Source organism: Bombus pascuorum, chromosome 5 (genome assembly GCF_905332965.1).
Source record: "Bombus pascuorum chromosome 5, iyBomPasc1.1, whole genome shotgun sequence".
Classification (NCBI taxonomy): Eukaryota; Metazoa; Arthropoda; class Insecta; order Hymenoptera; family Apidae; genus Bombus; species Bombus pascuorum.
Window position 1 is genome coordinate 8,722,215 of NC_083492.1, and position 13,886 is coordinate 8,736,100.

Sequence of the window (13,886 nt, forward strand, 5' to 3'; positions counted from 1 at the left end):
AATGTAAAAAAAAAGAAATGTTTTAAGTGACAAGTGTAGAATATTCAGATGGGACGATAAAAAATTTCTATATCAAAAATTATAATTTTAATTAAATATCGAATATTCGAAGAAGTATCAACGTACCGTTTCTCAATAGTTGAACAAATTAATATGAATCGATACAGGAAAATATTTACACGTGATAAACTTATGGATCATGAATTGCAGATGCAGCGTTCCAACGCTGGAAAGTGCAGGCTCTCGCGTAATCTGCGGCCTGCATCTGCTTAAAGTGGCAAATAATGCGCATTGTTCGCATGCGTCACGATCGATGCGCGATCAGCTCCGTTTCTAATAAACCGGCCACGCTCGTCCCTTTCCCTTATTACGCTCTACATACGATGTTAGATGAACGCTCAGATTAGTTGGTGCGAGTTAAGCGAACGAGCAAAACACGTCTTGAGAAATATTTCGTTCACGTTTCTGCTGCACGAACTCTGAGAAATCGGATGGAGTACCGATCGATATTAGATGGTCGAATATGATATCGTTCTTAAGAATTACAATTATTTTTACAGATCTTTCGTATGAAATTTTATATAAAAATTAGTAAAAAGGTGGTAAATCGATCGATATCGCACGATCGAATGTTTCAACCTTTTCCGTATACAAAGCTTCGCTTTAATCTTCTAAAACTAACATCACATTTCGTGATTATTTTCTAGCGATTATTTTTCCTTAAGTCTTGTTATTAGAAACGTTTTAATTTTCTAACGTTAGATCACGACCATGCAAAATCGAAGCTACATTGATATTTCATTCAACGCTGTAATAATCTCTACACGAACCTCGATATTATAATTATTTGTACTTTACACTATATACATTACATAAAATGGAAATGTGTTTAAAATACTCGCAAAGATTTTTCTCAAGTTTCACAATTATAATAATTCAATAATCAGAACCTCGAATCAAATTTTGCTGTAAGAAAAATCCGAGAAGTTTGATACGTCGCGTAACGAAATTCTCTATTACTAAGATAAACTGTGTTCTAAGATCACAATCAGAGGGCAGTTTGGAACGAATCGGTTTGGTATTTATGCTACCGAGACAATGAGTAAGGTGTGCGGTCGTTTTATAAAACGGCACAAAGCCTGGCGTAGAACACACATTGGTGCAACCTATTGGATCAGGCAACGTTACCAGCTAAAGGACGGGCTGCTCGTGTAACGCACCGATTTCACCATAAACCGGGCTCGATATTTCTGCCAGACGGCAGTCTTACCTACCGTAATTTGTCGCTGCCTTAGCCGCTTAGCGTTTCGCTCGCTTATTATCGTCGATTGCGCCGTTTACTCGGTCGATGTGCTGCAACCGCCGTAGCAGCAGGTGTCTTTTCACAATCCGACAATATTTTCGAGAGACGAAACTCGAGTGGATAAGAGACCACGTTAGAATGGAAGAATCAATATCGAGAGAGTCGTACTGATCGACTGTATAAATCCATGAAAGAAAACGATGACTTGACAAATATCGTTATTTCTTTTTTTATTGGTACGATTATTACTTTCGGGAAATGAAACTGGAATATAGAAAAGTGTCGATATTGTATTGTTTTTGTCTTGTTATTCTTGAATTATCTTGAATATTACGGTCATTGTTTTCGCGCGATGAAACTCAAATGGGCGAAAGATATTATTAGAGTGGAAAAATCGAATAATATCGTGAAGTATCGTTTTTTAAAAAGTTGTCTTACAATTTATGAATATTATCGTGTTGTTATTAATATCGCCTTTTGATTTTTGAGAGATTTATTTAAAAAGTGGAATCGACCTGGTTTTAACTTTGATCTGTCGTTCTTTGGTTGGAACTTGTGTAGCGGTGATATTTAAAATGTTTTCACAATTTTGCATTTTTATTTCTTCCAATTAATACCAGACACCCTGTGGATATTTAGAAAGATTTTCAACAGCTTCTGTAATTATTACTAAAAGTTATAAAGATCAAAGATAGTCGAGACGTTTTATCGTCAAATTCTAGCTTCCATTTTAAATTTCATAAAACGTGAAACTAGATCTGAAACGCTGGAATTAAATTTTACTACGGTGTCCATTGTCTACGAGGCTGGAAAGCTTAAAAGTTGTAAAAGAGTTACAGCAGAAAGATGAAATTATAGGAAAGACAGCGGGAGAATGATTGGAGAGAAATTGAGAGCGCACGCCGCGTGTACTTTCGAAGGTAATAGCCTGGCAGACCGATATCCTCGGCGAAGAAGTGATGCAGGTCAGTGGCTTGTTCCTACGCAGATGCACCCACACGCGAGGACAGACTTACAAGCGCGATAACAGTCGCCAAGAAAAAGAAGTCGAACGTTGCTCCTTCGAGATACTGCACGAAATCTGTGTACTGTACACACTGTACACAGTACGGATGTCTCTCGAACAAGGAATATCTCCGATAAAGAGCGGAGAGAAATCGAGAAGATTCGTACGAGCCATTGCTGTCGACGAACCGACGAACAAACACACGCCAACTAGACGAATAATCTGTCAATAAGATTTTTACAAACACTTGAACATACACACGATGTTTATCGTTTATCAATTGAAGAAAATTTTGAGATTTAAACTCGTGAAATTTTAATCGTCGATTTATATATAGAAATAAATTCAGTGATGAACTTAACGCAAAGACTTTTATCGGAAAAGTCTGTGCAGGCTATGTTCGAGTAAAACGGAAAGAAAACTTTGTGGTAGGATTAAATATATATATATATATATATGTATATAATAACATAATTAGAGATTGTATAATAAGATAATGTGTTGTTTGGTAGATTTAATGTCGAGATTTTTATTCGAGGAAATACGTCTGGGGATAGGAATTACTGTCATGAAATACGTAGAGTCTCGAATAGAATGACACGGAAGGGTTTTAAAATGACGCAACGATGTGCAATCGAGATAGAAAGTTATTACTTTTCTATGACTTTCTAGTTGCGCCCACGAGGATCGTCGTGTCGCGATCGTGCGCGAAACCATCGAGCACGACTACTTTGTCTTCGTCTGTTCGCAACGTGGATACATAGTTGCTTTTTTTTCGAACCTCCAGTTTATCTGTTCTTGAATCAGAACCGTTGCCAGGTACAAATTATGTATTACGAATATGGCAATCGTTATTTCTATCCAGAGAACTTTATGCTCGTCTCAACATTGCGATATCGGAAGATACTTTTTTATAAATGACGGATTAGATAGCGACGTAATATGAAAGAACTCGGAGCGGTGGCTGACTAATGATGTTGCCATTCACCATTTCAATTCCTTAATTTCATCGTTGCGTATTTGCATAAAAAGTAGCTCCATTCAAAAAATAGAACCAGTTAATCCTCATTAAATATGTATGAGGATCAGTCATCTTATCGTCGCCTAGTATATAAATGTAAACGTTATGGTCGCGATATTTCTTTAGTTTCGATCAAAATCTTGTTTTAAACGAGTCATTTCGACTTTCTTAGAAATGAATAAAAGAATCGTATATCTTCCTTAGTTTATCTTAATTGCGTTGTTCCGATCAAATTTTTATTTCTTGCTTGAAAATATGAATTCACCAATGGTGCAACTCGTACGTATGTAACATTTGCTAGACATTTTTTTTTTTAGAAATTTCAAATCACAGTTTCATTATTTTATCGAGGTCATGTCGGTCAGGATATCGCATCTTCGCGTATCGTAACAACTTAAAAGACTAATTACAATTTTTCTCTTAGTATAAATTCTGGTACCCGATATACGTACGTATGTTCGACCTCATTCAAAGGATTAAACGCAGGATACGAAGAACGAGGCAAAAATGAAAAATTAAGAAATTATTAAAATCTTTGAAAAATTTCGGCTCTTACATTAGAAAAAAATTACATCAAAAAGAATCCACGTGTTTCGTGTTAAATTAATAATCCCATCAACTATGTCGAATAAAATTAATCTTCTCTGTCGTCTACGTTCGTTGCGTCTTTCGATATATTTTCTCAATGTAGTAAAAATTACGCAACCTCTACACCACCGCCTACTTAATAATTAATTACATTCTTAAAAATAATTTCCTACAATTTTTTGCTCGTCTAGATTTTACGCGATATCTTTCCAAAAATACAAAATTACCTCCAAAATAGCCACCCATTGCAGAAAAGCAGCGCATACGCCAACATTACCGAACAGCGTTCCACCTTGAAGAAAAATAAAACTACCCTCCATTCACCGTAAAAAGCCTCGATCTCATAGCCAGCGATCTAATTCCATCCTACACGAACAATTCCAATCTCAATATATCATACGAGCCGTTCCACGCAAATCTAGCAACAATTAATCATCGAGAGGGTTAATCGTCCGTTTAACGAAGACTCGTGACCAACCCTCTGCATCCTTGCACGAACGAAACACGACGAAAGGGACAAAGTGGTGGGAGTAGGTAAAAATCAATCGGGCGGATCGCGTTCACCTGCACACGGCCACGGTACGTGACGAATGCATCGCGTATGCGATTCCGATGCAACGGCCTGTCCCAGTGAGCGGTCGTTCACCCGCGCTCCTCTCGGGCCGAGCTACGGAGCGGAGCCGAGCGGACGAGCGAGCGAGCGAGCGGGCAGGCGGGCAAGCGCGTGGAGCCGCGAGGCCAGAAGAAACCAAGGGGATTCTTTTCTCCGGATTTAGCCTGGCTTTTGCATTTTTCGCAGGCGGCGCTACTTTCGGTGGGGAGGGGGTGGCTGCGATACGAATAAAACCGATCGTTCCCGCTGGACAGAGAGAAAAAGGGAGAGAGGAGTGAAATATTTCAGAGGAAGGCGAAAGAGAAGGGTAGAGGGAGGGAGAGTGAGAGAGAAGCAGGCCGACCCCGAGCTCCAACCGAGGACGTTGCACTTTGACCGCGTCTAATATAAGACACGAGCTGATACAAGCGCGAACGGAGGACGCACGCCGCGATAGCCATGGAGATGGTAATCGGACCGCTTGCTGCTTTCGATTCTTTCGACGGAAGATGGTTATGCACGCAGACGACTAGGGAGGATGGAAGGGTGGTATTTAATGTGGAATTTTTTCGTTGGTTTTGTTAGGCGATGTAGGAATGTTGGTGGTAAAGTTAAAGGCTAATGGGGCTGTGATCGGTATTCGATAAATGTTTGTGCATTTGTGAGAAGCTTCGGCGGAGAAGAATCTACAGAATTCATATAATGTGCGAAAATATGCGCAGAGAAGTTGTATCTATTTTAGCTTCGTTTACAAACATATGAATTTGTATAAAGATTCGCAATCTAGCGACTAGAGACGAATGATTTTTCTTTTTCTTTTTTTCTATGGTATGAGACGAATTTTTCTTCTCTGTTAAAAAAAAAATAATCCGATTTTAAAAATCTCTTTTATCGTTATCGAAACCGTTGAGAGTAATTTAAGGTTTCAAAAATATTGCACAGCATAACCTGTCTGCCGAAATGGCTATACCCAGTACTTCGATTATCGCGTAAAAACAGTTTTCACGCTGATTACGACCATATATTTTTCACTTGTTTGCGTCCCCATTGTTCGTTTTTTGATTTGATAAAGTAAACTTTTGAAACGAGTCTGTGCCATTTTCTGCGATATCTTAATTCCACTTACGTTATATCGTGGCGGTCCAGATTCTTTCGGGCTTACAATGAACGTACACTTGGTGACTGAACTCTTTCTCTTCTTTTTTTTTTTTTTTTTTTTTTTTTTTTTTGTAACTCGCACGCATTACTCAACGGAGGGACTATCCCAGAGTTTTGCAATCGAGTGCCGCTTTACGCAAATTGACAATCGGTCGCCTCGCCTTCAGAGGAATTCCGTAACGATCTCTTTTTTTCCTTCTACCAAAATGGAACGTTTAAAGTGGAGTGTCCGAATTATCGTAACCTTGGCACGACGAAATTTGACGTGGTTGCGAAACCAGGCGTTGAATCGAGCACCTTCGAAGCACCAGGCACGGTCAATTGATCCACGATATTGCTGCATCCACATGGTTATTACGAGATTTTGACAAAATGATCGACGCATCCGCGTTTCCTGTCACAGGCCATCCTCCCACTGAATATCTTAAATTGATCAGAGAAGATGAAGCATTTGCTTCCTAAGAAGTCCTTTGGATAAACAAAAAATAGCGATTATCGACGATGAATTTTTATCGGTAATTCATGGTATGAAAGATAATACGTTGTTTGATTCGACTATCATATAATTTCCAACAGAATTTACAGATTCAAAGCAATATAATTTCCATGAATATCATTTATCTCAATTGGATGAAAATTTGCAATTATAATTTCAATTATGTGTAATAATTTTACCACTGGTGAAGAACGCCAGCAAAATTTTCATAGAGTTACTATCCTTATCTTTTAAATGTATTATTATTATCTTTTTCTTTTTTTTTTTATCAGACAATTTGAATATCCGCGAACTTCTTTAACACGTTGCACATACGTCTTTCGATTACTTTCATTGCTAATCAAAAGATTAAGTATCTACAGAAACATTTCCAGGTTCATATAACAAGACATAAAAATTTGGGGGAACGCGTGCATGAAATTTACGATCGCTTCGAGTGACACGTAACACGAGCATTAAAAATGATCATTAAAAATATCTTCGCATTATGCAACATCGACTTGATATCGATATACCTTGGCTGGCATACTAGCGGCATATAAATCCGGCTTAAAACGACGCTTGCCCTTTTCCATGGTAGTTAATCAAAAGATATTAAACTAACCGCTACCTCGTGTGTTAATGATATTCCATGAACGAACTTCGACTATCATAGCCGCTCTAATTGCCGGCTTAGTAAGGCTGTCGAGATCGCATTCGTCAAAGGTCGACGTCGACGAACACGGAACGATCGTGATTAAAGTTCGCGATTAATCGTTGCCTGTCGACACGTGGTGGATGATTCGATCCCTTTTATCAGACCTCGATCAGCCTTTTCGCCTATATTTCACTCGATTTTATAGCAACTTTATTGCATCCATCGATTATATTCTTAGTGAATTACGATTCACTGATTGATTCACGACGTGATATCGTTGTCTCGTAATCAATCGAGGCTCGATATTTATTTTGCTTAATGCTACTTGATGCTGTTGAATTAGGTTGACTCTATTTCGGTCTTCGTAACAATGGAACAGTAGAAATTAGAAAGGAGATTTGGAGAGAATTTAGGTAACAATTGGAAATCGTGTAGTTTGGAACCTTTGCAAATTTTTCTGTGAAAATTGGCAATTTTTCATAACGATAAAAAGCGATGGAAATTATAGAGCAGGTCGGTAGAAATTTTACGAAAGAAATTCGAAATTTGAAATTGGTCATTTTCCTGCAAATTTCTGTGTGCAAGTTTCCATAATCAAATGGGTAACTTGGTTTATTGGCTGGCATATCGTAGAACGATTATTTTAGTTGAGAATAAATATAAGACGGTATAAATTCTACAGACTGTATGAAAATATTCATTTTGTTTATTTAAAAGTGATATTAGAAATGCCGAAGAACGGTTCCAAAATTCTTTCTGCGTTTATTAATTTTATCGATTTCAGCGACTATAGTCAAATACAATTTCAGTCCACAAAGCATAACGAAGCCAGCAATTATTTTTGCAAGTTTTATTCCAATTTGTGTAGCACGAATTTGGATAATACAATGCAACTATCCAAATTAGCAACAAATTAGCAATATTACGGCCAATAATAATATCCCGTTCTAACGAGCCTTCAACAAATCACAAATTTACAACTTAATTTCTAGATTTCTTCGACTTTTATCGCTTCCTGCTATGTCGAAGCAAAAATTCACCTCGACCTACTACTTTAAACGAATAGATAAATTCGAACGAGAGATCGGCGTGTGATTCGACGGATTGTTTAGTGAAAAGTGAAATCGCCGGTGTCGATTCAGTTTACTTGACAAGAACAAATTTATTATGTTGCGTTTGCAGGGTTAATCAATCGTAAGAAGATCGAAATGCAGATCGAGAAGCAAAGGAACGTCGTTTTTTTATGGCTATGAGAATCGATGCATAAACGTTGTCGCTCGTTTGAAAGTTTACGAGCTGGGAGACACGCAGAGGTTAACTTTGCGTCAAATTCAATTACACTTTCGTGTTCTTCGCTGTCATACAGGGAATATCAGCTGCGAGATGTCGATTCCAGCGACCGTCTATTTTCCCAGAATCAATCGCAGGTTTACGTGACGCCATTGTCCTTGCGAATCTGCTTACGACACTTGTGGATTTTTCTAGTTACTTATGTAAATTGCTAAAAATCAACGTACGGTAAACGTTTCATTTGTAAATTCTTTTTTATGTCAATTTATACTTTCGAATATTTTCTCCAAAGTTTCGAAATGTAGAAGCTGAGTGAAATTTAATATTTTCCCTCTCACTGTTCCAGCATTTATGTACGTTTAAATATTGCAATTTCTTTTTCTATTTGTCTTTGCATTTTATAAAGCTATTTAACGATGATGAATTATAACAGATTTAATTTTGTTCAGGCAGAAAAATTACACTACGTAGAAAGTGTAATTAATTTTATTTTACGAAAACAGTTGAGAATTATAATTTCCAATAAGATCGTACGTTTTATAAATACACATAGGATCTTGTAAGAAAATCAGATAGTTTTGTTCATTATTGCACGTAAAACCTAATAGATATCGTGGATATTTTGCCGTAGTTAACAATATTGTATCGTGACGATTCAACAATCTTTATTCGCGTAGTCGTTTACGTGGTTATCGGTTAATTAACGACGTACAAGCCGTTCCACGATTATCTCGTGGACCACCACGGTCGTGGGAAGATCGCCAAGTATCGGAGATCTATTGGACGTTGGAGCAAATTGATTCTTCGTGCCAGACGCTCTTAATAATGTTGAGCGTAGAGAGAATGCGGCTCGATGCCGACCGATTGTTGTTACTTTCCTTCGGTTCGTGTAATCGGTGAACTCGTAGAAAAGGTTGATAACCTTCTCCTGCATTTCTGTACAGTTACTCGAACAATTACTTACACAGTTACCGAACAGACACTGTACAGAAACCTGTAAATAATACATATGGCGATATCGGGTGAAAAGGAAAGTAAAGATTTTCTTACATCAAACAGGATGTAAGAAAAATTCAGGATTTATTCAGAATAAAGATTCTACAACGATTACGATATCATTGATCATTGATTTCCAAATCCTGGAAGCCACACTTTAAAAAAATCTCGTCTTTTCCAAGAAAACTATTCTGTAACTCTGTTCGTCGCTATAATACGCATAAAAAGTATTCGAACACCTTTGTATTTATTATAGCATTTGCGTGCTATTAATTATTATAATTATAATTAATTATAATTAAATCCGAGTACATTCAATTTTCCATTTATTTAGTTGCAGTATTTTTCTATGATTACGAGAATGTTATGCTACGAAAATGAAATGTATAATAAAATAGAAAGCTCCTCGCTAGAAAATAAGAATGCAATAGAATTCCATTTATCCGTATTTGCGAAGAGACAAACGGTTTACTTTATAATTGCAGTTCGTATAATAGGAGTTCACTAATTTTCGCTATTATCTATTATCTTCCGTTCTCATAGAAGTCCGTGCTCGAATGAATGGATTCGATCGACAAAAGTCTCTCAATCGGGCATTAAATGAAACTTCGTTCCCATAAATGAGATTCTACTGTACGCAGAAATACTTCTGGTAGCCGGTGTATACTCACAAAAGCCAATAAATTACATAGCCCGGGTAACTAGGTGAAAAGGAAAGTAAGAAAAGTCGGTAATAAAGTTAATTGAGTCCAACGGTTCTTAATTTCATGTATACACGGTATTATGCAATGCCGCGAAGCATTAGAAAGTGGATGCCGGTTACATGATCGGAATAGCGCGCTGCCACGCGCGTGCACCTCGCGGCAGATTTTCTTTCTTCTCTCTTTTTACTTTTTTTTTTTTTTTTTTTGTTTAATTTAAACGTTTCGTCTTGTCGGATTCGTGCACCTAAACATTCTAGGTCGCTCATTGTGCAATAGCAACTGGAAACAGTGTGTCAAATTGATCAACAAACAAAGTGTGTACGAGAAGACGATCCTCGAGTTTTAGGAACGGCGTTCTTTGATGAATTTCACCTCGATGACCATCGGCAGGGTGCTAAAAAGCGTAAAGGGAACAGCGATTGGGAAACGGTGAACGTGGAAAGAAGAAGACACGGAGAAAGTGGCGGAGGAAAGTTAAAGTTGAGAAAATAGGAGGTAAACGAGACTACTTTTTGTGGAACACGATAGCGTCGTCGTAGGATTTTCAAGTATTTACGGCTGATTCGTGAAGGGATTCAGAATCGATTGAAATTGGAAAAAATTTGGAAGAGGAAGATTCAGTCCTTTCGTTTAGTTTAGTTTTCCAATTTAGTTCAGTTCTCTCGTATGTAACTGTTTAGCTTAGTTCGGTTCTGCATATAAACGTATTTTTAGAATTTCTTTTTTAGAAATTTAGATATTGCTATAAATTATTTTGATCAATCCTATTTTACAAATTTTTATTTCGTATATCTGTGCTTTAAATATTCGTACTCAAATACTACCATTATACAAATTCTGAAATTCCTAAAATATGCTGCAATCATTCGAAATCCTGTCATTCTAGATACCTACAATTTCTACTCTGAAAATAGTTATCATCAAAGTGCTTCCAATTATACCAAATACTGCTATTTTAACAATTTAAATATTTCTAATTAATTCTACTCCCATTGTAACAATTTCTACTTCATAAATTCTACCCACCAAATATTCCAAGTTATACCTATTTCTATTGGAAAATTTCTGTTGTCACCAAAGGTTTCTACCTCTCCATTTCCTAAATCAAACCACGACAAAAGATTTCCATTTCGATTCTTACAACCATTATCTTCCATTCGATCTTCCTTTTCACTGTAATAAGTTATTTCTATAGACGAACGGTGTCGGCACGACCGAAACCAGAATGCACAATAATAAATGACATTTGCCGGTGCTACCAACTACGACGTAGCAGAATGTAAGTCGAAAGGTTGGCGGAAAATCGGCGGCTATTTAATTACCGGCCAATATCTGGCGCAGAATGTGGGTAACTGGGTCTCGTCCCTGTTTCGCAAGCAAGTAGAAGCGTAGGCCTGGCCGAGGTAGGTTGACTGGAACGGTTGGGCCGGGAAAGTGTAGCCTACAATCCAAAGTTGGAAACGAGGCGAGATACGCGACTGCTGACGGACATACAGATGGATGGATAGCTCGGACCGGATAGCCGATTTCGCGGGATAACGCTGAAGGGTGATCGATCTCGCACAGTCTTCGAGAGATCTTCATTACGTTCAACAGAGTCTCTCCCGCTTCTTTCTCGTAATTGCTCGCTCATTGGTCAGATAGAGAGAAACAACAAAGACTTTGAAAAGGATATCGTTTGATTCTGGTTCGATTGAAATTTATAGTTTGTGGGTGAAACGTCATGGAAAGGCAGAAATTTCGAACTATTTTCATTTTCTAAGATTTAGTCGACGCGAGCTGTATAGATAATTGTCGATTGATCGATTTAATTGTTTTAGAGAAAGTGAAGTGTTATTAACGAAATATGAATTCTTTATCAGTACGTGTGTAGTAGGTGTTGAAGGTCGCATTATCTTTCTGAACATGTATTATCGAAAAATTAACAGGAATTTGAACTATCGGTTGTTCCAGCCGAAATAAGTGCAAATTGCTTAAAATTTAACACGCGAAGATGAAAATGTACGACATTGATCGTAATTATTTAATAGAAGCAATAATTTATATAATTTAATACGAGTTTACAAAATTTTCAAATTATTCTAGGTATCTCTTTTTATCATATATTCTATCCTATTTGTAAAAAAACATCGGAAACTTGCAATCTCGAAAGATGCATAATTCAACAAATTACACATAACTGCACTTTTTGTAATTTTCCTGTCAAAGCAATTTTATTATAATTGATACTTATCTTACATAGTTTCATCGATTTTCTCTGCTTTTTTGTTTCGCGGAGTTAACCGATTCGACAAATAAACGGTTCAATCGTAAGTCGAAGTAGAATAGGCGATCGTTTATTCTGGTTACCGTGCTGCGGGAAATTTGAATTTCATAAGAGCAGCGTTCGATCGATAGATCACTCAGGCTCGAACGGAATCGGACATCTGGAGTCGGTGACCGGCGTACATACCAACACGGCTCATTGAGCAACTGCATGTGCAACCGTGGCTGCATGTGCGAGGCTGCATCTCGGTCTCGACAGCCGTGCGAGAGCAATGATTACGCGACGCAATGTTTTCGAAACACCTCCGCAACTTCGCGGGCTGACTTGCGCTCTCTTTTCTCTACTCCTCGATCCGCTCGTGGGAATGTATTAAATTAGAGGCGTAAACGGATCGATGTTCGTTACGGCATTAAGCCAACTGTTACAAATCGGTGATTAAAGGATGCTGCAATTTTTTTTACGATTCGTCAATATTACTGGTATATTTTTTGTAGATAATAATGTCAGTGATTAATAAATCGCAAGTTTACTTTCTCTTTAATTTAATTCTCTGTTAGGTATCGAATATTGGGTATTATTAAGATTAACGTTAATTTAAATATTAATTTAACACCGATCGTTAAGAATTTATGTCGCAAACGACATTTTTAGAATATTCGAATTTTATATTCATTAGGATGATTTCGAATTTATAAAGTTAATTGCTAGAAATTTATTTCTTACGCGGAGAAGGATGATTCTCCTATATCGTAATACTTTTTACATTTCTATAGAGTTTCACCACTTTTTCTGTTTGTTCTTTCACACAGCATGTTTCAATACACATACATATTAAGCCATCACTTTCACGTAGGGGAAAACAGTAGTCTTTGCGTCATTCTTTCTTTCGCGATCCACCTATTAATCCAAATCGAGATCACGTTGCACAAAATGTATAAATGGTAAATTAAATCCACTTTCCTTTTTCTTTTTTCTTTTCCCTAACTTTGTAAGATGGTTCGTGGCGTTTACGGTTTAGTAAAAACTGGATTTACATATTACGGTTTTCGAACGACGAAGCAACAAGTCTCCTATCGTGGGGACTGAATGTTTCAACGCTTCGCTGTTTCGAAGATATTTGTCTTTCATAAAAATTCATAGTCTTCGTCAAACATCAGCTAAAAATTCTCAAGCTTCTACGGATTTACATTTAGAAAATATCCACGTTTCAAGTCAAAGCTCGGATGCTTCGACCTTAAATTTAACACCTTCTCGATTCTCCCGTTGAAAAGAAACATCGCCTCGTGAAAAATTGCAAATTTCCAACGTGTCGCCTAAGAATCGAAGTTCACACTATCCTGCGCTAGCTCGTCGTTCAAAATTTAAACTATTGGAAAAATCAGCCCCTAAGGAGTGAGTCTTAAAGTTCCATGCACTTAAAGTTCTTCGCAATCTCTTCGTTCAATATTTAAAGATCGCCAGAAGTCACTCGAAATACATAGGTAGTACACTTTCTACCTTTCTCACCTTAAAGTTATTATTCTTTTACTTACGAGACTTAAATTCGTAGAAGAATGGCGTTTAGATGGAAGCGCAAAAGAGAATACATCAACGTGACGTAAATACACTTAGTATATTAATAAATAATAATCGTAACACATTGCCCGTTGTGAAAGACCTGAGCTATGTGGGTCGCGTGAATTATATATAAAATTCGTCTGAAAAAAACATATTTTTTCATTGCTTTTTGCCGAGAAACACTACATGATTCACCCTGTCTGGCAGAAGAAGCCAGAGATTTGTGATTATCGCAGTTAACATATTTTCCTGGTGGCACAAACAACTGGTCG

At 37.3% G+C, this 13,886-nt stretch overlaps 2 protein-coding genes across 2 annotated transcripts in view; one reads left to right on the forward strand and one right to left on the reverse strand.

The window, feature by feature from the left end:
* Window positions 1-13,661, reverse strand: part of LOC132907252 (UDP-glucosyltransferase 2-like) — a 273,020-nt gene extending 259,359 nt beyond the window's left edge. Inside the window, exon 1 of the mRNA XM_060960166.1 lies at window positions 13,650-13,661. The gene's annotated coding sequence lies outside the window, so the exon portion shown is untranslated. The remainder of the gene's footprint in view (window positions 1-13,649) is intronic.
* The window catches only part of LOC132907241 (nuclear hormone receptor E75), a 216,708-nt gene that overhangs the window by 82,468 nt on the left and 120,354 nt on the right, over window positions 1-13,886 (forward strand). The gene's annotated exons all lie outside the window — the stretch shown is intronic.